A 26,245-nucleotide genomic window follows, 5' to 3' on the forward strand; every position below is an offset into this window, starting at 1 on the left:
GTTATGGTTTATATAAACCTTACAAAATATTTAAAAGAACACACTTTCTCAAACGTATTTACACAATTTAGACATAAAATAAGTACCAATCACATAAGAAGAAATGCAGAATCAAGTACAAAGAGCAAGTACAAATAAACAAGAAAAAAAAAACAGCAAAAGACAGAGGTCACCAAAGAGGATTAACATTCTCTCCCATTAGATACAGTCGATACTCTTTAAAAGAGATCACAAACATTTCTCAAGAACGCTGCAACCCTAATGTTTAAATTGCCTTTGCTACAATGGAGCATTCTATACCAGATGAAATCCCTATCCACATTAGCAGGGGGTACATATTGACTGAAGTATAGAAGTCTTTCGGCCTTGAGTGCCGGACACACCAGCAAAATATGTTGTAGATTCTCAACCGTCCCCTCTACACAGCAGAATCTACACCAATTCCAAGACCCTTTCACAATCGATCTAATGGAATTGATCTGGTTTGTAGCAATGACATTAAATCTAAAATGCATAAAATCATTTCTTATCCGTTTACTGGGATATTTGACTAAATACTGTTCAATGACTGGCAACCATTTATTCAATGCACATACTTGATGATAGAGTTTAGAGTCCAGGATTTTATTTTTTGTATGTAACCAGTCAAACCCCATCACACTTTCCTTCACCCGTGTGGGTTTATTCTTAAGAGAGGTTACTGACATACCTAGAGATTTCAGAGTCTTTATAGTTTCAGCATTCAGCTCTTGTATAAAAGGGTTACCAATGTCCTGACCTACACAACAGTAGAGTGTATTCATTTCACTAGACATACATTTCCTCCACAGCTTTAGTCTTTTACAGGTTACGTAAGCCAATAAAGAATTTAGTCCAAATTCATACAGAATTAACTCAAAAGGGATTGATTTAGGTAGAAAATACAAAACCGAATTCCAAATGTAACTCTCCGTGGACAGTCAATCCCCCTCGTATTTTAGAGACTGTAATTCCGCCCCATAGATTAATCTAGGGATGACCTTTTTCGTGTAAAATTCTCTCAAAGGACTCATTGTGAATCTGCCATATCTGGAATCGATTACTCTCATTTAACGGATTGCAATGTCCGTCTTGAATCTAAGTTGAGTTCTAAATACTGATCTTAAGTTGGACCCTGATATAACAAAACCTAAATATTTAAACACAGGCTGGGCTCTAAGACGGGAATTACCACATGACCAGGTAAGCAAGTCCAGCTTCTTATTTCTGTTGCCCAAACAAACTATCACAGTTTTAGCCGAGTTAATCTTCAGCAGTAGAGAAGAAATAAATTCTTCAAAGGCTTTAAGCAATCTTTGGAGGCCGTTCTTTGTGTTATCGATAAGGAGGAAGTCATCAGCATAAGCTAACCATGCTAAATGGATGTTCTGTATTTTGGGAGCTACGAGGCCTTTATTTGACAGGGCGGTATTCGCACCACTCACGTAAAGGTTGAATATTGTGGGTGCCAACCTACAGCCCTGACGGAGACCATTGTGGACGGTCAGTGCATCAGAAAGAGTACCCTCAGCATCCAATCTTACCCTTATTTCTGTATCTGAGTATATAGCCCTGACTATATCAAACAGAATTGGAGGCATATTTAATGTTCTCAGTCTCTGCCAGAGAGTCGTCCTGTCCACCAAATCAAAAGCGGAGCTTAAGTCCATGGACGCAACAAAGACAGGTAAAGCACCCTTCTTCATTGCTTCCGCTCGCAGGCAGCTAAGTATCATCCCTCCACATTCGGTTCCCATATTTTTTCTAAAGCCGATTTGTCTAATGTCGAGAATTTTTTCTTCAAGCATCCACTTGTGAATTTCCTTCAATACAACTGAAGCAAACAATTTGGATTCTGTATCCGAAATGGCAATTGGCCTATAACTTAGGGGACATTGTCGGGAACCCTTCTTAAAAATTGGGATAATAGTAGAAACCCTCTATGAAAGAGGAAGAACTCTGGTCAGTAGTATATTATTGAACAAACTAAAAAGTATTTTTGCCCATATCAGAGGTTCACGTTTGAAAATTTTATTGGAAAGGTTGTTCGGCCCAAGCGCACCCGAATTTTTAGATTTAGATACTAAATCAACAATGTCCCACGTACTAAATTTCAAGAGCCATTGGGATCCCCAATTCAGAACATCTTTTACATCATGATTTTTAGTGTGATAAATATCGGCAAAATGTCCCAGCCAAGTAGATTCGTTTATAGGATTGAGAAGTAACTCTTTCTGAGGTTTCTCAAGGTTGTTAATTAAGTTCCAGAAATTGCTGGAGTTATGTCCTCGTAGGGAATTTAACATAATTTCACCATCCCTCTGATATTTAACCATGTGATGTTGGATGGACCAATTTTTATATTTTTGTGTATTTTTTTTACTATAGCCACAGTATCAGTAATATTATACCCCACTTTCCAAGCCTGTCTGATCTCTTTCCTCATTTGACACTTCCTGTCCTTCACTGCCCCATCAAAATAATGGGTCGTAAATGTATTGCCTATATTCTTCTTGCCAGAGGAATCCTCTATTTTTCCAAGAGATCTGGTAATATAGTCTGTAAATTTAACAGCCGAGTATGTATCGACCCGTTGATTATCAGAAAAGGTCTCATAATCTCTAATCATGGTGGCAGTAAATGAACAGTTTTTTTTCTCAGACCATTTAATTCTATTCCCCGCATGATTAATTTCCAAGGGATGATTATACATCATTTTTGATTTTGAGTGACCCACAGTGACCAATTCAAGAGAGAGCATACAGTGGTCACTGAGATTAGTATCAATGATGTCCAGCCTTCCAGTACAGTTGAACACACCCACCGAGCAAATAATATAATCAATAGTGGATTTGTAACCTCGTGCTTTCCACGTAGGAAGAGGATTAGCCACAACTACCAATCCCCAGATCTCAATAAAATGCGACCAAATTCTGCCTCGACCCTTGGGATTGTCAACTACTGGTAATACGGTCTCATAGTTACCAGTATACAGGTCACCAAGAGGAGAATAAGCGGGAATATCAGCATTTAGGTCGCCAACAATCACAATGTATCCCCCAGGATTAACAACCAACCAGGTTTCAAGTAATGAGCCCAAATTCCATAGTTCCAACCTTAATTGATTATCAGAGTAGTCTGCCGGGTTCCAATATATATTCACTAATAGAAATGCAGTATCCACCGAATTAAACTTTAATATATAGGCCACCAATAAAAAGTGGTCTGAAAAAGCCCATTCACCCGTGATTCTAGGGTCAATGACATTTTTCACTGCCGTTATAAGACCTCCTTTGGGTCTACCACGCCTGCCCCCTTTTGCGGTTAGTGACGAAACCATGAAACCCTCCCAGCAAAGGTGAGCCCTAGACCAGGTTTCTTGAATGCAGACAAACTCATATCGGGCTAGATCGTTCATAAGGCTGGAATTGTGAAGCAGATGCGAAGATCCTCGTGAATTCCAGCTTAGTATTTTCGAGATTGTTTTTCCAGTTACTAAAGGGGCTTTGCCAGTTTTTTAAGAGTATCAATAGATTCGCGTAGGGCCAGGGCAAGCCACCTCCAGTCTTGTGTATCCGACTTCTCAGTTACAGGCACCGATCCCCCCACCACGTTATCATGGTACAATCCCTTCGCTTGACCACTATTGGTTAAGAGCGACTGTTTTACCAATGGTTGAGTATATAGCCTCTTCGTTGAAGCTGTTCTGCCTCTTTCAGGAGAAGATTTCTAACCAAAGGTGATGGAATAACTAGACGAACATAATCGAGACGTTGTCTATGTATGTAGTCAACTAAGTCAATGTCGGCAGAAGTGATCAGGCTAAGTTCAGGAATTTGACCTAATAATAATAGTATAAATGGCCTATTTAGTGAGGGCATAGAGGGGTCATTAAAAAGTGTTGTCAGAACAAGCCCCGGTAGCTCCGGCCTTACAGGTTCTTTTAGGTCAAGCATCGGGCAATCCAGTGGCTGTTCGATACCCTTTTCTTGGACACTAGGATTAATCATTCCAGACCTCCCCTCACCCCGATCAGCACAGTAATCTTCGTAGCTTCCAACATCATTTGTACCCAATGATTGTCCTGCCAGCATATTAGACAGGTCTTTAGAGTGTTTTTCCTTGAGTGTTTTTATTAGGGATTCATAGAAGGCGTCATTATTCACAATCTGTTTGGTGTCCCTCTCATTACTCATATTGGAGACATGTCTGACAGACTTTACAGGATTAACAACGGTTTCCCTCTCTTTTGCTTCAGTATTTATGTCATTAGGTATTTTACCCGATACGATTTTCCAATTGTAACTACCCAATCCAGTATTAACCGAAATACCTACATGATTCCTCATTGGGATTGACTCATGACTGAGTACACCTTCCTTACTAGTCTTTGTTTCAAGCATGACAGACCCTTTTTCATTGGCCAGAATAATATCTTCACCCTCTAGAGGACTTTGTGATTCCACCGAGGATATATATGGCAGGGCAGCATTAAAGATCTCATATAGATTATCTCGGTGGTTTTTCTTTTTCAAAATATCACAAAGTGGATTGTCCCCTTCAGAATAGGAACTCTGTGTGAATTGATCAATACCTCTGCTTTTTTTAAAGGTTGGTCTTTCATTCCTACATACTTATTACTTTGCAATTTTTTCTCTACACCGACTAGTTGTACTTCAACAACCTCATCGTAAGTGAGATCTCTGAGGAATTTTCTAGAAGACTTCATCTGCCCTCCTTGCTTATGACCATTATTATTTTTTTCTTCAATTTGGCCACCTTTTTCCCCTGTCTTTTAGAGAGTTTGGAATCATTTATACCCCGCTCCTCTATCTGTCCGGGAGCATTCCCCACCTGCTCAGATTGAGCTTTATCCACGGAATTGGACTTGGTACTACCCATGCCGATCCCCACAGCAGAATCCTGAGTAGCAGGTATAACAATAATCTCATCTACTGGCTGAACAGAGAGAGACTTCATAGGACCAGAGCTAACAGCATTCGGCCTGAGATTGTCATCCAGCCTTATCGTCATAATTTTACTCAATGAATCAGATAATTTACCTGGGAGCAAAGAAATTGCAGAGACTAAATCCCCAATAGATTTCGTTTGATTCCGCAATTCAGTAAGTATGAGCCGGTTAAAGAGACTCATCATCATAGAGAAATCAGATGCCGATGTATCAGGCATATTTGTAGCGGATTTCAGAGCATGGCTTGGTAATTGATTAGATAAATCCAGCAAATCATCATAGTTAAAATCACTAGGAAAACCGTTGTCATTATCAGGTGTCTGCAGCTCAGAGTCAATGCCAGAACCCAAAGCCTTGGTTTTATCACCCATAATATTAGATATCTCCTCATCCCCAAATAATGGCTGAGAGGAGTCTATGATCTCCCCATTCTGTTTACCCAACAGGGAGCACTCATGTGCACACTGCAACAATTCAACCTCCTCATCGTTCACTTCAGGCAAAGGTAGGGCAGCAGCACGGGCAAGACTAGCTCGTCTTGTGCTCACTGCTGAAAAGAAATCGGCACCCGCTTCTTTACGTATCTGCGGTATTTTAAGTTTCCTCATATTTACACTTGAAGCCACAAAATAGCGGCTCCCCTATTAACCAGATGGAAGAAAAAATTAATAAAAAAGAATAAAGACAACACACCGCCGTACCGCCGCCGCCAGCTGAACAGCCAAACAGCCAGCCACTTGGTCCACTTGGGTGCGCGCGCGGGTGCGCAGGCACGGGACCTGATGTAGGCTGTCGGGAGGTGGGGGCGGGGCTTGCGGGGCTTCCGTTAACTAGAGAAGATAGAGAGAGAAGCGTAAGCAACGCAAACAAACGCAATGTAATGTCCACAATGTCCACAGTGAGAGCGCAGGTAAGAGCTCCTGAACACCACTCACAGCCAGCCACTTGGTCCACTTGGGTGCGCAAAATAGTGTTGCTTGATGAGCACACTGGTGGCTCTGGAGCTGTAAACTGTACCACCTTTTGTAATGCAGGGTGGACCCTGATGGGGATATAATGGACGCTGGGAGTGGGGCGGGGAGAAGAGGAGGGAGCAGGCACATGTAAAGACTGGTAGGGGGTGGTCTACTTCTGCTCTCTATATGGTAGAGGGGAGGCACAGAGGACCCCAGCCTAGATTCTCTATTCGGTAGCTATGGTCGAGCAATCAAGGCCTAGCTTCTCAGGAGGTGATGCAGGCTGGTTCTTAAGTACAGTGTAGTCCCCAAGCCCCCACAAAGGAATGTCCACACACTGTATTGGTTAGAACACAGTCTTTATATAATCAATATTCAAGGTTATGTACACTTATCATAATAACTCACTTTGTACTTAGGAAAATCAACAATGGCAAACATATACAATTCTAAAGTGGTACCACCCTTTGTATTAGATCTCATTAAAGTGCATCAACAATACTGTAACAATGTCACACAGATCAATAGAGTGAAACCAGCAATAGAGAGAGGAGAGAAAATAAGATGGTTGAGCAATAGGCAGTATACTGGCCCCTACCACTAGACACAGTTCTGTGTGGAGATCCCCCCACCTGGGCAACCTGTAAAATAAAGATATAGCATAAGCCCAGTCCATATATTGTTCTGTAAGTCTTATTCCCTCCTATAATGTTTTTACCCCCCCAATGTACCTGGTGGAGTCGAGTTCTTCGAAGAGGCGTCGACAGATCCTTCTTGAGCGACCCCCTTTCAAGCGGGAGTCACGGATCGTCGAGAGGCGTCGAGAAGCGTCGAGGAACTCGGCGTTCGGAGGCGGGGAATCGACGGCCCTTCTTGAATGCCTTCCCTTTCAAGCGGGAGACACGGGGCGTCGAACGTCCGTCGAGGAACTCGGCGTTCGGCGTCGGGGAATCGACGACCCTTCTTGGGTGCCTGCCCTTTAAAGCGGGAGACACAGGTCGTCGAACGTCCGACGGAGAACACGGGTGAACGGCGTCGATGAGGCGGCAGCTTCGTCCGAGCGGTGCTCGTCGGCGTCGGAGCGTCGGCGTCCTGCAAGGAAGAGGCGTGCGGGGCACCTCGATGACAATTGTTCTGGACCGCAAAGATTGTGGAGACGGGGGCCCAGCAAGGGCGTCGAATCGTTCGAGTCTTTGTGGTCTTCGGGTGGCGGGAAACCCACCGGCAGGTTTCTCCTCGGCGCGTTGGTCGTCCTCGACTTTCTCCGGCAGGATAAAGCGGTCGACGATGCAGGCGAGGGAGTCCTTCGATTCGAATGTTCTTAGGCAAAGGAGCGGGCGGCTCGGGTCGTCGGCGGCACGGCATCAAGTGGTCCTCACGGCTGGGCAACACAACTTCGACGGGCCTCCAGCGGTTACACAAACCTGCGAACCCTGGTCGACGGCAATGGACTTCGACAGCGGCGATGTCCGGGTGCTTCACTTCGATCTCCTCGGCGGTCCCGTCTCGGGTCGGCAGCCTTTCGAGGGTCTGACTTCCAGGGCGCTTCGGCGAAGATGGAGCGGTGCTCGATGGTCCCTCGGAGCACGGGAAGAGGGCGCCTTACCAGATCCTCTCTCGGGTCAGTCTTCGACGATTTCGGCAGCCTTTGGATCGGTCAAAGCAAATGCAGCAGCAAGTCTTCTTCTTCCAGCTGGACGTCGAGGATCAGCAGTTCCAGTTACTCTTAGAGTGGAGACTCAGCTCCAGAACGCTTCTGAACCAATTACCAGTGGTGAGAGGTCCCCAGATATACTATTCTGTCTCTCATCCACACTGCTGGCACACACTCAGCAGCCAATCATACAGAAGGGCATTCATGCAGTCAGTCAGCCAATCAGGCACACAGTGCATTCAGGCCACACTCCTCCCTTTCAGACACTCACAACAAGGAATGTGGATTGGGACAAGTACCCAGCCATTCAACACTACACACTGCATTCAGGCCAGTTTCGGGCAGGGCTGTCTCAGTCTTTGTCTCTCATGCCAGAAACCAGACAACCACAACAAGGAGTGTATATTGGTCACACACTCCATTCACCCAGGTCCCACCCACAGGAGGTACCCACAACATACAGTCACTGGGAAGGCTCCAGTCAGTCTAGCTGGGCCTTCACAACAACACCATATATGGGACTTCCACCCAACAGCCAGTCAGGGGGAAGGGACAGAGTCAGGGCTTCCCAGGACTTTGGGAAACAGGGTAACAGGCAATAGAAAGCAAGAGGCCACAGGGGCCATCTTGTTTCCTATCAGGAATCAACTGATCCCAATGGCAGGGCCTGGGTATCCCAAAATGGAGGACACCCAGAGCACCTGTCAAATTCAGCATGGAGCTGCCACCAGCCCATACCCTGCTCTGTGGGCCACCCACAGGTGCCCAAAAACATACACTAGGGGCACAGGGTTGTACCCCTACCCATGGGTGCCATAAGGGTATCCCATGGGTCTGTTCACCAAACCAAAAGAGAGAGCTGCACTGCCAGGAGTCCCACATGGACTCCTGGGCAGAAAACATAACAGAACACACGATAAAAAGCAGTAAAGGACAAGGATTCAGAGGCCCTGTCCCTCTGATGCATTTCCAGCATCACATCATATAAGGACAGGGGTACAGGGCTATGGAAGGGCATCATGTAGAATACAGAGTGCTTTTGACCTAGAGATAGTATGACCTATGTATTTGTTTACTATTGCATCTGCTCTGCTACCTTTCCTATGTGTGACATTTTCCTTAGTTTACTGGAATGCGATAGAGCACATCAAATGTGTGACACTTGACGGGTCTGCACAACTTGAATGGTCCCCCAAGTACTGCAAATCAGTCACTGGGCCCTTTTATTGATACTGGGGTGCACTGAGACGGGCCCTATTATCAACACAGAGGCATCTTAAGGCCATTTTTTAACAAAACCATTAACGAAGAAGGGCTACTACTGTTGCTCAAGCAGGTAGAAGAGCTTATTCATCTAGTTATGGCCATCGCTCGCTGTATGCGTGCACAGTTATAATCTGGCGCATTTTATCTTGTATATTCTCTACACAACGTCTCTAGGTTGAGCCAATTTCGTCCCTTTTCTCGAACACGGCACTGACTTTACCAGGCTCCACCAAACGCCATCCCGATGTAGGAAGCCAGTATATTTCATGAATCTATTGTGACGTAGAAGGAAGTGCGTCTCATTGTTTGTTTTGGTGCAAGAATGAACCTGGTGACTTTGGTACCAAAGTTTTATAAAACCTGCGAGTTGAATGCAGTAAACACAATTAACTCAGAGACTGTGGCATGGTGGACCAAGCATTTGGGGCAAGGTATGATTCTTATCAGATGGTGGTGTGGGAGGGGGCAATGTGAGTCCTTTAGAAAGGGGTCTTTTGAAAGGACATGAAACAGATGCACTCGAACAATGTACTAAACCTGGAGGGGTGCTTAAAGATGACGCTTCAGGAGCGGCACACACAACTAAGTCGTTGGGATTAATGGAGCACCAGGACTGGGTGGTGGCGGTGCCAAGAGGTGCACCAAGATAAACATGCTATGGGGGCACCAGAGCCAATGAAGAAACATTAGATGATAGGGAGGCTCGGAAGGGGTTATTTGTAGTGACCAAGAGAAACATGCAGCATATTAAGCAGTAAATAGATGTATTGTACACTGGAGCACATATGCATATAGGCTTCAACGTCCTCATTTGCATCAACCTGTTCTTTTTTAAATGGAAACATATGGGCTTGTCCAGAAATAGACTATTCATGCCATTAGCAAAATATCAAGACTATAAAAACATGCAATAACAAAACTGACAGTAAACAACTGTCCGTGCATCACAACCAATCTCCAGGTCATTATATTCACTTAGCAAAATGAAAGCCATTGCCTAACACGAGGACCTAGGTAGCCCAAAATGGCTGCTCGCCATTACCATTAAACTGCCCCTCCCCAGCTTCCCTGGCTGACCCAGGAATTCGACGTGATTGGTCCCAGTGCCTGCCTTCAGGACCAATCACAAGCCGGCAGGCGTAGCCGGCACAACTCAGGAAGGCACACGAAGCAAGGCTCCTCCTGACTGAGCCTGACCGAGCTGAACGTGCTGCGGTCTGCGCCCAGTCTCTAAGCCCTGCAACCTGCCTTCAACCTGAACTACCCACAGGTACACGCATTACTGTAACTCAAGACTCGATTGCTGCAGTTGTGAGCTACCACGTGAGCTACCTTGCTTGATTTCTATGCTAAGCCAAAGATTCCACACCAGCTAGTCTACTAGTCCTCCATTGCTACCCCACCATACTGAAGCCACGCTGCCCTGCCCTAGCTATCTGCTTCAAAGTATCTGTTCATTAACCAGTCTAACTCACAATGCAAAATTCTGATTTTATATATGCCTCGTTTACACTGCGACTCAGTGCCATTCTGGCTGCCCTGCTAATTCTGAATCTAGATGTGCCCTGTTTACACTGTGACCCAACGCCACTTTGGTTGTCCTGCTAGATTTGAATTTAGATGTGCCCTGTCTACACTGATTCAGCGCCATTTTGGTTGTCCCGCTAAATTTAAATTTAGGGGCACCCTGCCTACTCTCTGAAGTAGTTCTGCCTGCCCGCATACTGTATTTTGCCCCATTGCTGGAATTTCGAATCTAGGTAAGCCGCACTAGCTGTTTCAATTCACCTACACACTGTATTGTACCCTTTTTTATTACCTCCTTATTGAGTTAACAAAATGTTCCTCCCAGGCATCTACTCAATACTGCTGAGAATCATTCTCCACCTTCTCAAATCCGCATGCCCGCCTAGCTCTGCCCTCAGTACTGTCAGCTACACCCTACCCCACCTCATAGAGCCTAGCAACACCCTCATGCTTCCCCAATTCTCTCCTCCAAGCCTCTCAGACAGGCTTACCAGACTACGGTCCAGACTACCTGGACTACATGAGCCCCGAGCCAGAGACTCCACCCAATCCAAATTTACCAACCGAACTACCATTAGCACCTGCGCTAACCTCACGCTAAAAAAAACTCAAACCAAAGTCACTCAATACTACGACTACCAAAAACAAAGCGCGCAATACACTGACTACCCCTACGCCAACAAAAACCACCACCACACCCTTAAAAGGGGCCCTCATCAATGCACGCTCCGTAATTGCCCATGCCATGGACATCGCAGAATTCATTCTAGCCGAAGACCTAGACTTCCTAGCCATAACAGAGTTCTGGCTCTATGCAGCCGCAGGCCCAGCCCTATCGCTTGCCATCCCCAATGACTACACCATCATCCGAGCAGACAGAACTGAATCTAGAGGCGGAGGCCTGGCCATCATCGCCAAAACTCACCTTAACATCAGATTAGACTCCGCTACACACCTTCCATCATGCGAAGCACTCACAGCCAAGCTGCCCACTGCTAACTCCCAAACAATATCCATCCACCTACTTTATAGACCGCCTGGACCCTTGGGATCCTTCGAGGAAGACCTCAGTGCCATCCTCACCGAGAACCTAAAAAATTCCTCGCAATGCCTCCTCCTAGGAGACTTTAACCTAGGCTACAAAGACCCCAAAGACCACCAGGCCACCCTCATTAATAACACTTTGTCTGAACTAGGCTTCACACAAAAAGTATCCGGCCCTATCCACAACAAAGGAAGAACCATCGACTGGGTAGCAGACCATAACTGCACTGCTCTTATCACCAATAACTTGCCTCAATCCTGGTCTGACCATCATCTCCTCTCCTTCTCCCTTGAAGCCTCAAGCCCCATAACTAACTTGACGCTAGCCGCAGCCATCCCCACGAGAAGCAAGAAAAATATCACAGTGGAAAAACTGATCCCACTCATCCTCCCTACACTCTTCCAACCCCTATGACCTCGTAGAAGGATATAATAATACCATACGCACAGCCTTAGACTCCATTGCACCCCTAAAACTCAGAAAAAGCAAACCAAAAAAGCACCTCAACCAATGGTTCTCCAGCCACCTTAAAGCGCTTCGACTAGAAAAAAGTAAAATGGAACAAGTCTGGAGACAGTCTCCCACAGACCATAACAAGTTACTGCTTAACAAAATCAAGGCCAATTACAAAAAAGAAATCATAGCTGCCAAACAAGAATCCTATAACCAGAGGATCGCACAATCCAACTCCAGCACCAAGGAACTGTTTACAATTATCAAACAATTGAAAACACCTGTCCTTATCCCAGATACCTGCGTGAAGAATAAACAATGGTGCACTAGTGTCCAAAATGCACTAAACAGCAAAGTCATTGGCCTTCAAACCAAAATCAGAAACAAGAAAGATTCCCTCACCAAATCAACCAACCCCATTAATACCCCCCCAAGCACTTCACCCACTCACCTCCCACCCAACACCACTCGCTTCAGCTTCTCCAAAGTATCTACCCTAGAAGTGGAAAAAATAATTCTCAGCCTCAAACCATCTAACTGTAAAGGCGACCTCTGTCCCCCACAAATCATTAAAGATACGGCAAGAGACCTTTCGCCATTCATCACCAGACTCATCAACTCCTCATTCTCCTCAGGAACAGTCCCCAGTAACCTCAAAGAGTCCTGGGTCCTCCCCCTCCTTAAAAAACCCTCCCTTGACCCCTCCATCCCGACCAACTACAGACCCATTACCACCGTCCCCTTCCTGCTCAAGATACTAGACAAGACAGCATACCAACAAATACAAAAACACCTGGAAACAAACCACCTCCTAGGTACGCCGACAATCAGGCTTCAGACCCCTACACGGGACTGAAACAGACCTCATTGCTCTGAAAGCCCAAATAGACACCATCAGAGACAACGGTAAAACTGCACTACTACTCTTACTAGACCTCTCTGCGGCGTTTGATCTAGTTTTTTTTTTTATAAATGTTTTTATTTTATTTTAAAATCAAACAAACACACTACAACTGTTTCAAAACATAGAAAGCATTATAGTCCAACACATTTTCATTAGAACTCCCCAACTCCCCCCCCCTTAAACTAGAGCCGGTTCTCACATGTCATTTATGGGAGCATCATTGGGTAGCACAGTACTTAAGCAGTCATCATCCGGGTCCTCTGTTCCGTTGTCACCCTGGTGAGGGTTTGCCATAGAGGCCACCAATTGTCGCCAGGCCAGCAAGGGCCCTACTTCCTCCTCGCCCCCCCTGGTGACCGCTTCAAACCAGACTACAGATTCAGCTTCCGCCCACCTCAAGAGGTCCGTCCACCATAGCTCCACCCTAGGTCTGTGGGCCGCCTTCCAGCCCATGGCTATCCTACGTTTGGCCAAAACATAAGCCAGGTCCTTCATCTTGCTTATGTGTTTTGAATGCCAGGGTCTAGGGAAAAGCCCAAGCATGCATGACCAGGCCGATTCCACATCCAGCACCACCCCCCACCAGCCAGTTTCGTCTTGACCTCGTCCCAAAATCTGTGCACCTCCGGGCAAGCCCAAAACATGTGTAGCAGTCCCGCATTCACCTCCCCACATCTGGGGCATTGCTGCGTAGCTGGTCCCCCAAACTTTGCAATCTTCCCGGGGGTTAAATAAGCCCTGTGGGTATCGTACAATTGAAGCTGTTGGAATCTCGCTTTTCGGGACACCTTTTTGTGGTACCTCTGGGCCCGTTCCCATTGCCCGTCCGTCATGGGTCCTCCCACCTCCTCCTCCCAATCTTGTCTCAATTGGAGCAACTCCTTCCCTGCCCTTACTCGCAGGAGCTTGTGTATCCTCGATATTTTGTGCCCGCCCTCCGATACATCATACATGGTTTCCAGGGAGGCGTCAGGGTCTTCCGCTAGCACTGTCTCAGGCCATCTTTCTCTAGTCTTTTTCAGAAGCCTAATGTAGGTTATATATTGGCCACCATGTACTCCCGTCTCTTCCTGCAACCTCTGAAAGTCCACTGCCTCCCCTTCCTGCCATATGTTCCCGAGGGTGGCCAGGCCTACCTGTTCCCAATATCTACGGACCGATTCAAGTAGTTGAGAGTCGCTCCGCACAGCGCCGCTAACGGGGCCTTCTGAGAGTACGGCTCCGAGTCTCTCCCAATCTTCCATGTCCTGTGCCAGATCTCCCAGCTCAGCCTCAGTAGCCGCCCCTTGCCCACCAGTTTGTCACAGCACAACCACACCACTTCCATCAGAAAGTATGGGGCTGTATCTCCACGCAGGAGCCTAGCTTCCGCCGAGTCTTCAGCCGAAAGCCACCTGGCCACGTACCGCAGCTGCCCCGCCAGGTAACAGAGTTCAAAATTAGGCAGGCCTATCCCCCCTGTCACATGGGTTCTGGAGCTTCCACAGAGCAACCCTATTCCTAGAGCTACCCCACACGAAACCCCTACACATGCTATGAAGTTTCGCAAATAGGCTCCTAGGTATCAGAAACGGGACGTTTACAAAAAAGTGCAAGAGTCTAGGCAGGACCACCATCTTGAGCAAGGCCGCCCTCCCCATCATGGTCAGGGGCAATCTAGACCAAAATACCATGCTGTTCCTGATCCCCTCTATCGCCTTTTCCGTGTTATGCTTGTGTTCTGCCTCGACCTTGTGGTAAATATTTATTCCCAAATACCTAAATGTCATGGGCTGCCATGGTATTGGCAGGACAGGCAGCCTCTGTACCGGGACATTCCTGTATCTGCCCAAAGGGAACAGACTAGACTTTCCAGGGTTCACCGATATGCCCGAGAGGATAGCGTACCGTTCTATTACCTCTAGCACGTACTGCAGGTTTTCCTCTGGATAACGCAAATAAAGGAGCATATCATCCGCATATAATGATATCAGATGCTCTCCACTGGCGGTGCTTATGCCCACCTCCCCATATTGTTGTCGCAGGCATATTGCCAGCGACTCTAATGCCAGGATATATAGCATGGGTGACCAGGGTCATCCCTGTCTGGTCCCCCTGCAAAGCTGCCAAGAATCTGAGACTGTGGACCCTGTCTTGACCATCGCCATCGGGGTGCTATAAAACAACTGGACCCATCTGAGGTATCCAGGTCCCATTCCGTACCCCTTCAGGACCGCTTTCAGCCAGGGCCATCGTACCGAGTCGAAGGCCTTGACTGCGTCTAACGACACTATAGCCAACTCGCCCGTGTCTTCCTCAGTTTGGTCTGTGACATGGTGTAGCCTCCTGTGGTTATCGGTGATGTTCCTACCTGGGACATATCCCGTCTGATCTGGGTGTATCAGTTTCTTAATCACCTTCTTCAGTCTATTAGCCAGCACCGCTGTGAGTATTTTGCTGCCTGGTTAAGCATGGACAACGGTCTGTAAGACCTGCACTCCACGGCCGGCTTGCCTGGTTTCAAGAGTGGGATGATTACAGCCTCACAGAGGGACAATGGGAGTTCCCCCCGCTCATAGGCCTCGTTGAAAGTGGCAAGCAGTGGCTGAAGCAACTCTTGCTTGTATGTTTTGTAGAACTCGCTGGGCAGCCCATCCGAACCCGGCGCCTTGCAAGTGGGCAAGTTCTGAATCACTACCTCCAGCTCATCCGAGGTGACGGGTGCGTCTAGCTCGGTGCGTTCTAGATCATCCAAGGTGGGCAGCTCTATGTCCTCCAATGTGTCCAGTATGTCTTGACACATATCCTCCCCCGTGTCCTCATACAAGTGTCTGTAAAACTTAAGGAATTCCTCATTTACCTCTTTCTGGATATGCAACCTCTCTCGTCCTGAATCTCACTAATCAACGAGCGGGGGGTCTCACTTTTATACAGCCAGGCCAGCAGTCTGCCCGGCTTGTCGCCCCCTGCGTGTATCCTCTCCGTATATTTCCTGTAGTTGAGTCTACATAGTCTATCCCAGAGTGCGCTGCAGGACAACTGTAGCTCCTTTACTTTGGTTCTGTTATCATGAGCGGTGCTCTCGCAACGCGTGAGATCCTCTAACTCCCTTTCCACCTCCTGGAGTTCCCTTTCGACCCCCCCCCCCTGTAGCCCCTTAGCTTGGGAAATGGCTACCCCGCGCACCACCACCTTAAACGCTTCCTACAGTGTGCCCACAGAGCTTATGCTTCCCATATTTATATCAAAGTATTCTTCGATGGCATCACTCAGGCCCTCTCGAAACCCCTCGTCCTGCAGAGCCTCGGTCCTGAGTCTCCATGTAGGGATCCGCGGTCGTGGGGGCTGGTGTCTCCAGTCTACCACCAAGGGCGAGTGGTCAGATAGTACTCGGGCCTTGTATTCCGCTCCTTCTATGTCTCTCACTATCTCGGCTGTTACAAACATGTAATCTAACCTTGTGTGCAAATCATGTGGCGCTGCGTAGTGTGAATACTGCCTATCCGTGGGATGCAGCCTTCTCCACGCATCCTCCAGGCCTAGGTCTTTCAGTAAGGTACCGAGCGCTTTAGCCGCCGGTGCCGTTTTCCCTGCCCTGTCCTTGGACCTGTCCATTCTGGGATCTACGGTACAGTTAAAGTCCCCCCCCCACACTACCGTACCCCCTGCCAGGGGGCCAAGTTTACCGTAGAGGGTCCTAAAGTAGGCCGCTGTATCGTTATTGGGGGCGTACAAATTTATGATGTGCACTTCTCTGTTTTCCAGGAGACCCGTTACCACCACCATTCTACCCTCTGGGTCCACCGTAGAATCAAGCACCCGAAACGGCACATGAGGCGCCACCCAAGTAATGACCCCTCTAGCATACGCCGAGTACGCCGCCCCCACAACATTGCCCTTCCATTTCCTCCTGACCACCTCCAGCCTTTCCCTAGTGAGGTGGGTCTCTTGCAGCAGGGCTATGTCTACGCGCATCCTCTTGAAGTACAACATCACTTTGTTACGTTTCAGATAGCTATTGAGGCCCCGTACATTCCAGGTCACAATTCTGAGATTACCCGATGCCATCCGGTTGGTCTATCTCCATCCCATCCCTTCCCATAATGCTCCCCATGTAGGGTCGTTCCCTGGCTCTCTCCCTTCTATTCACGAACAATGCCCCCTCCCCCTTCCCCAACTTCACACCACTGCACACAACTCCCCCCCCTCACCGCCAACCCCCAACAATAGCCCAGCTCCATCCCTGGATCTCAGGCCTACCCACGTCTGGACCCATCTCGTGTCCGAGGACGAGGACCCCGCGGGGTGTCACCAATCTAACAGTGACCTAACTAAGTATACTACTATTGGGTGCTCCCTAGGAGCTCCCAGTCATCTATTTAGGAGAAGTGCATTCAACGGGACCCGCCGGCAGATACCATGACTTCCTACCCACAAGCACAATATCATACTATATTCCAGTCCCAATGTCATAACTATGGCCTCACGGGTGCCTCTGCAACGTGCTACTTATCTCCAGCCGCTTCTGTCTGGGCATCCGATTCCCGAGGTCGACCTTGCATATCCAACCACTCCATCGCTTCGGTCGGCGTCTCAAAGAAGAGGGATCTGTTCTCATAAAACACCTTTAACCTGGCGGGGTAGAGCAACATGTAGCGGTGGCCTGCTTCTCTAAGCCTCCTCTTCACTGTTCCAAAGTTCATTCGACTCCGTTGTACGAGCAGCGCGTAATCCAGATACGCCATTATATTCGCTGACCCCCTTTCTATCGTGCCTCCTTTCCGGAAAAATTGGAGAATCTTTTCACGGTCACGATAGTTCAAGATCTTCGCAATCAACGGCCGCAAGGGGGCTCCTGGGGCCGTTCTCCTGGTCAGGGCCCTATGTGCCCTTTCGACCGCGAACCCCTGGGTCAGCTCCCCGCCTGTAATCTCCTGCAAGAGCATGGTTTCAATGAAATCCGTGGGGTTCGATCCTTCCATTCCCTCCGGAACCCCCACTATGCGAATGTTGTTGCGCCTGGCGCGCCCCTCTGCCTGCTCTGTCCTCCAATTTGCCCACTCGTTGCATGATGGCATGAAGCTCCTTAGCGTGTGCATTGCATGCCTCCGTGGTCGGGTCCAACTCCTTCTCCAGTTCCCCAGTGTGCTCCGCGATCGTTCGCACATCCTGGTGCAACAGGTTCAACTCTTCCCGGACCGCTCCGATCTTAAGGTCTAGGCCCTCAACGTTTGATCTAGTTGACCACAAAATACTATGCAATCATCTGGACTCAGCTGCGCACTTCTCCCAAGAAGCCATCAGCTGAATCGAGTCATTCCTCAGCAACAGATCCATGCGTGTCTTCTCCACCACTGCCGCTGCCGACCCCATCCCCATCACATGCGGAGTCCCTCAGGGCTCCTGCGTCTCCCCCACTCTGTACAACGTGTTCACGAAGCCCCTGTTTGATGATCTAGATGGCCTGGGTATCACCTACACCAACTACGCTGATGATACGCAGATCCTTATCTCGCTGACGGGAGACTACAACCAGGATTTGGCCTTGGTGAACAAGGTGTACCTCATCATCCAGGCATGGATGGCTTTGCACAGTCTATGCCTGAATGATGACAAGACGGAACTCATCATCCTTGGGTTCTCTACAAACGTAACCAAATTAGACCGAAACTACACCAACTTCATCATAGACGGGAACCCGATCAAGGTAGCTAAAGAAGTGAAAACGTTAGGAATATACCTCGACTCCGCCCTAACCTTCCACAAACAGGTTAGCTCCATGGCATCTTCCACGGCCTACACATGTAAGCTTATAAGAGCAGCCAAACCCTTCTTATCCCCCAGAGTTGCATTACACTAGCCAGAGCCTTGGTATTATCCAAATTGGATTAATGTAATGCCCTCTACGTAGGAGCCAGCAAGCAAATCAACAACAAAATTCAGACGCTCCAAAACAACGCTCTCAGAGAAGCGCTTAACATCCCCAGGAGAGCCCACATCTCCAACATCCGGAAATCCCATAACTGGCTCAACACCACAGACAAAATCTTGCTCAAAGTAGCATCGCTTACCCACAAATGTCTGAACAACGCTGCCCCACGCTACCTGGCAGACAGAATATGCAAATACACCCCCAACAGACCCACCAGAACCTCTAACGCAAACCTACTCATAGTCCCCAGGTTCAAACGCACCATAATGGGCGGCAACAGCTTCCAGGTGAAGGCACCCCAACACTGGAACGCCCTACCACCATCCCTCAGGACACCCCAAACCTTTACACACTTTAGATGCAATTATATCCAATGGATAAAGAACAAAGATCACTAATACTTCTAACCCAACACCACACTGCCACTATCCTAGAATGAATGCTTATCTGCAAACTCTTTAAAATATCTGTAATGTACTATACCTCTGTTGTAAAACTGCCCTTTGTACCTCACTGTAACACTGTAAGTGATATGTATAAGATATGTATAAGCAACCTGTAACCAAGCTTTCAATAACCATGCTGCTTATGCGCCCTCATACTTTCGGGTCTGGTGCGCAATACAAATGAATAAACTAAACTAAACTAAACTAAAGCTTTACCACGATTTGCGACCTTAAAGACCATAATCTGAATGATTGAGCAGGTGTGTGGGAACGTGGAGGTGTCACTTCATTGTCCAAACAGGCATGACCATCATATTGTAACAAAGAGTTGAGAAGACGTGGTCATAGAGTTGAGTTTGTCAAATTAGATCTGTCCGCCAAAACTTTTGTAGCAGATAATAGACTGTTACCTTAAAGTCCAATATTTTGTAGTTGCTGCACAGCTACATCTTTGGGAACTGCAACATTACACAGAGACATCTTCTGATTTACTGCTGTGTCTTTAAATTGTCCAGGTGAAGTAACAGAGGCGTTTTCTGAGGAAGGAATGTAGGAAGTATGAGGAACACTAGCCATCCCTGCCAAAAGACTTAGGTTTTCCAGCTTTTGTGACCATAACTCTGAACAGCCATTAATAAGTTTTGGGAATAGTCGGTTTCCACCCGTCAGCTTTTACAATATAAGTCTCTTGTTTTTTTCGCTGCATCTTCTTGTAGCTCACGCAACATTCATAGTTTTCCAGCACTTTTCAGATTCCACCAGTAGCTACTTTTTCTCCTCTGACTTTTGTTTTAAAGCCTCAATTAGTCGCTCTGCATCACAATAGGTTTTATTATTTCGTCATATGTATAAACTGTTTCTTGGCTGCGTGTATGAAAAAGTCAAGTTAAAAAAATATAACAAACTTTTTGCTTGAGCTATTCACTGGGGTAAGGGACTTCACTCAAGCGCGATCCTATCCAACACCATTGGTTTCATTTTTGCTTATTCTTGTGCTCCTTGGCGCTTTCCCTACCTCCCCATGCAGTTACCCACAACTCAGTCTACCTGCACACATACTCTGACCTGGACTACAGTCCCCGAGGGCGTTCAACCCATAGCACTTTGCTCATAACGTAAGAGAAATCATGTAGACCACCTATACTTTAGAGAGTTACTCTAGAGGAAAGAGATGCTGTAAAAGAGTGGTGGGCATTGTGCAGTACTCATTTGTATGTGTGAAAAAAGGGAATGTGCCACATAGGGACATCAGATGTACCCTGCTCCCCCAAACATCAAATAGATGAAAAACACAAATACATTGCTTACCTTCTGACTGGAAAAGCACTACTGCCTTGAAATACTTTTCTTCACGTATTTCTCTTCTACTTTCATCAAGACCGTCTATCAGCTATTTACAATTAACTTCACCAGGAATTGCCAAAGGCTCAAATTCCCCATCCTTTCAAACACACAGAATTGTCGGAATCAAAGAAAAGCACATTGAAGAGTGCCATGATTTGAGTTATTGCCTAAAAGAAGAAATAAAAAAAAGTAAATTTAGTATGCTCCAAGTATTTGTGAAACGTGCCTGTACCTGAAACCATTTATTTATAGTGAGCTTGCTATGGATGTTCCTGCCTGATGTGTCCCGATTTGCGAGTGAAACGTCTCTTGGTGCTTGGTAACTTCCTACAAGACTTTCACCCATTGTGACTTCAACTAGTTGCATCTGTTTGCTAATAAAATTAATAGTAGGTGTTCTGGAGAGGTAATACCATCTTAACTGCAGAGTCATTTTGTGTGTGTCCTTTAAAAGACAAGCACCTGTTTCAGTTACTTAAATGTATCTATCAACCATAGAGAGTCCCAGCTTGCAGACAGCAACATGTACAGGAAATGATAGGGATCGGAAATAGGTGGGTATGCACGGACAGAACCCATGACCAAAGTGATCTTTACAGGGGTTTGGTGTGGGTCAGGAGGACACCAAGTACATTTTACACCTTAGCAGGCAGGCCTTTTCTAATGAACCTGCCTGCACTATCCTCCAGAAAGGTCAGAAGTCCCCCCCACCCTCCATAAGCATTGCTACTGTGCCATAAATTATGCACTACAGTAAAACTAGTCCAGCACTCATGAGCAGTGGAAAAATCCTGCAAAAAAAGGAACCAAACCATGAGTAAATTTTGCAGAGGCATGGTTTATCACACATACACCATGACCTGATACACGTAGATAGCTTTTTACTTAGAGGGTCAGGTGTACCTATCTGAGGAGGGCATGGACCTGTGGAACATTTGTGGGGGTATTGGAGCAGCAACAGTGTTAAAGCAAGAGAGGGGCAGCCAGCAGGAGCATTTATCCCCTACTTGGCAACGGTTTGAAAGCGAGTAAGTGATCAGTAGAACGGTTATTGTGTGGAACTAGAAAGGGACAGGGAAGGAATCAACCGAACCACGAAAAGGGGGCCTCTATATGCTGAACAGCTATGGTGCCTTAAGGCAGTCGGTGGGGGCGTGAAGGATTATGGTGACAGTTTGTAATAGAAAATATAAGGATTTGTTGCGGGGGTGGAGGGAAATGGCTGGAAACTATATTTTTACTGAAGAAGGGGTTGTGGGGGGGTGGACAGCATAAAAAGGCTTGCTGACCATGCCTTAAGGGAATACTGTGACCTCCCACTTTCAAATAACAAAGCTATTAACAGCACTTCTTTCACGCCCAGGTCAAAAAACTCACACACCAGACCTCTGATACAAGGCTGCTGAAGAATCTGGAAAAGCAAGAAAATAGCTCCAAGCTCCACATCATCTAACAAGAATGAACTGGTCCCATCATTAGAGACAAAAAAACAACAACAACAAAAAAATCACCATAAAAAGCATTCACCCCAGATCATCATAAACAATGATCAAAAAATATATTTTCAAAATTAATGACAGTGATCACTAGTCCTGGCAAGCATTTAAAGTGTACAGGCAAACTATCTTCAATTAACTGCTGGAGGTACAATGGTTTGAAAAAACAAACCGCATTGAAGGGGCAATAAAAAACCTTATGGGATCCTCATCAACCTATATAGAGAATGTGACATAAGTATAACTAGAACATGCAGTAATCCTGAGTCTTTAAAATGTACATTAGTATATATTAAATCATGAGCGATTTCCTCCAAGTGTTAAACATAAACTAAACGTAGATGGAGGAGAGCAGGAGTCATGGAAGGAATTTGAACACTGTCCCCTGCGCCCAAAGGCTGGCACAACTAGCCCCACTGTGAACCAAAAAGACAATGGAAAACTGGGGTAAACAAGCCCTATATATGTTCTTTAAAATAAATGGTGTAAAAGCAATACAACAGCTGTGCCTCACGGGTATAGCATCTGTTACTTCCAGCAGTAAAAAAAAAAAATATTCAAAAGCATGACAGTTTTTCAATGCTAGACAGTTTGCTTTTTATTGGGGGGGGCAGCTTTTCAGAACCTCTTTAGGGGTGCTTTGACCTTAACTTGAGGACAGAGTACCTTTCCTGTACACTTCTCACATTACACAAATCTCAAACCGATGCACATACTGTAAACAATCTTCCCCAGCTTGAACGAGGTGGAACTGGGGGTGAGGGGTGGCGAGGGGTCGAGACTTTCCATTAATGCAAATTCAGTCGCTGGACAATTAATCGATGCCACTTTTTTTTTTTCGTTGGCTGGTGTTCAAAGCAATGATCAGGTTGCAAGCAATGTTAAGAGAAATAAAAAGATGGCGGGGGGGGGGCATATGTCCACAGTTAGTGGAACCTTTTTTTCTCCCTTTTTAAAGAGGACTAGGATGGCCGATATCTGCAACCATTCTCTGTGTGCAGAATCACAACAGCAAATCTAATTTGGAGTTTTTATAAAGTAAAGCATAAAGCGCTGTGTGCCACCAGAAGCAGGAAGGAAGGAATCAAAGAGTGCATTCATCAGGGCATTTCAACCATTCCCGGCCTGAGACTACACCTGGCGGTGTGTGCAGCACACCCCGTACCACACAGCAGCTCGAACAGTCTGCCACACACTTTAAAACTCAGCCAGCCTTCATGCCAGCCAAACAAAACTATGCCACTTGGCACCCTGCTTGAGAATTAAGCAATATTGAAGATGCTGGGAAAGTCACACACGCTTCCCACGTGCCACACATCAACAATCCCCACACATGGGAAATCCATGCCAGTAGGCGTCTGTGCACCAGCATGCAGCTGTCTCAGCAACTTATTGAAGATTACAAGCATAACGCCACCGTGCCCTTTATATACAATAGACAATATTCTCACAGGGGCTATGTGGCACTGCAATGTTCTTAAGCAGACGACAGAGTCAAATCTTAAGTATCGCTGGGCCTGTGTGACTCTTTCCTTTACAGTAATCACTGGAATGATTTGCTCGTACCCACTGAAGTTGTGGTCATGTGTACTAGTTGTATATGCACCATACCGTACACATAGCAATGTTGCACACAAGGGCACCGGAAGCACGTGGATAATGGACCACTTTGAAAGGTAAAAAAGCAACCAGGGATTTTGCAAAGGTTTGTTTAGTACATTAAGCTTCTGCCATTTAAGCCTGATCGTGCACTGTCTCCTAGTGACCGGGGAGGGTCCAAGTGCTCATCCAAACTAGCATTCAAAATATATGTTAACATAACGGTGCCAGCAAGATAGCAATTAGGATTAAATAAAATGTCTTGATAACAAGATAGTCACTCTACAGCAGTGGTCGTCAAACCTTTTTGACCCTGAGCCTCCCAAATGGAGGTGTGGGTGCCAAACACTAAATTCTTTCAAAATCATTGCTTGCAATAACTCAAGTTAGATTAGAGGGCAAATATTTGTAAACCCAGCATTCATAATGGTTTTCTACAGAGGACTTGACTAAAAGTAGTGTTGGATATTTATTTCCTACAGTAACGTTTGACAATTTGTTTCTTAAGTACAACAACTTTGAGATTACTATCAATGTAGCCACTTGCTAGTTGGACAGTGGCATACTGGAGAACTTGTGTGAAGGGTGGGCCTGTCTTTCAGCAGATAGCCTGTCACTATTGGGGTCATTTTTTGCACTAGCCAACCGGAGCTTTTCTTACAGCTTTCACCGATATTTAGTCTTTAGGGCTGCAAGTGCTGAGAATCCAATTTCGCAAAAGGTCGAGGTGCTGAAAGGTAACAGTACATTGACTTCACATTTGGATAAAGTTGGAAACTCTGCATTTTGCCAAAATCCACCCAAAGACAATTTTTTGAATTGGTTCTCCATAAGGCTGTCACTTTGAAGCTCCATTAGTTCCTGCTGGAGGTGTATTGGGAGGTGGGCCCCTACGTCTGCTAGGAAAGGCTGAACCACCCAGTCATTGATGTCACAATTGTCTTCTGGAAAGTACTTATGACTGGTTCTCAGATGGTTTCAGATTAGTTCAGCAACACATGAAAGATCATTCTCAGTCTCCTCAAGAGCATCTGCTAATAATGAAAACACAACGGTAATGCAGACATCAACCCTCCTCCTCCAAAGCTCTAGCTTCTTCTTGAATGCTGATATTTTTGCGTTCATAGTCAATGTGGTTTCTGTGCCGGAATCACACAGAGGCTCTTCTTTCGTCTGGTCTCAACCCAGGAGAAAGTCTCTCACTTTGTTGCTGAGTTCATAAATGCTATCTATTTTTTTTTTTTAAACATATTTTATTGATTTTTGGTGAGAAAAAAACGTGCAATACAACGAGAAATTAAGCAGTGATTCAAACAAGGGAGGGAATAGTGAAGGGGGGGAACAGGGAAGAGGGAAAGAACAAACAAAACAACAACAGTCTTCATGTTGTAGCGAACTTTTCAGTGTATCGATGGGTCAAGGCCAGCGACCCAGAGTTTCAGGAAGCACGAGGGGTTGGATACAGGGGCTGTCCTTTCGGGCTAGGAGCAGGGGATTAGTGTCAGTGTGATGCTACGAGATTTCAGGGGGGCTTGTAGTCGGCGCTGAAGCGTATGTCTCTGAGGAGGGCCTTCCATGATTCTAAGGTGCCGCTCTCAGTTTCGCCGCTTGACGTGATTCCTTCTTGCCAGGCCCTGGTTTCGGCTACGTCCATCTCTCGAGTTCTTTGAGCCATCGTTCGTGCCTGGGGCCCGACGGCGTCTTCCAAGCCATCGCGATTGTTCTCTTAGCCAGGATGCATGAGATATCCATTAACCTGACAGCATGCTTGAACTTGCTAGGTCTGGGGTACTTTCCCAGAAGGCACTCGCCGGGAGTCCATTCGTACCTCGTCATTCCGGCGTCCATGCAAGTCTGTTTGGCTTTGGACCATAGTGTCATCGCCCTAGTGCAAGTCCAAAACATGTGGATCATGTCCGCTTTATCGTTCCCACACCATGGGCATGCAGGGGAGGATGTCTTGTTGAAGGAGGCAACCCTATGTGGGGTCATGTATGTCCTATACAGGACGTTCAACTGAATCTGGCCGAATCTAGCATTCCTAGACACTTTTTTGGGAAATATTAACACTCTTTCCCATTCTTTATCCGTAATCGGGGTCTCGAGCTTCGCCTTTAGGGTTGGGTTTATCGCATAGTCAGCTATAGAGCCTGGAGACTGGTCTCCAGCCATCCCAGAGGTCGTGCATTTCTTGAAGTATAGGGTCAGGGGAGGGTTCCTCCGGCCAGCCGTTCCATTGTTTCTTGGCAGTCTGCTTGAGGCGGTGGTACCAGAGGAACTGGCCCGGGGGTATTCCTTAGGTGGCCTTAAGAGATTCAAAGTCCCTGAATTCCCCTTCCTCGAACATGTCACCCCATGTGTATATGACGGCTTCTTCCCACCTCCTTGCTGTGGAGAGGTCTGCATCCGTTCGGCAGGTATCTGCTAAGATGGGGTTATCCGGAGAGTATGGGTGTTGCACTCGCCTGATGTAGCAGGACCTGGCCCATATCCTGCTATCCAGGTTAATCACTTGTAAGGTGATCGGGGATTGCCGTGTGGGGTGCCATAGGGTTTCCTTGGGGATCATGTTGTTCGAGGACTGCCTCAGTAGTTCCGTCTCAGCCGAAGGTTCGTCCGAGAGCCATTTCGTTATGTGACTTAACTGGGCAGCC

Source organism: Ambystoma mexicanum, chromosome 3q (assembly GCF_040938575.1).
Source record: "Ambystoma mexicanum isolate Mex_15411 chromosome 3q, UKY_AmexF1_1, whole genome shotgun sequence".
In the NCBI taxonomy this organism is placed as follows: Eukaryota; Metazoa; Chordata; class Amphibia; order Caudata; family Ambystomatidae; genus Ambystoma; species Ambystoma mexicanum.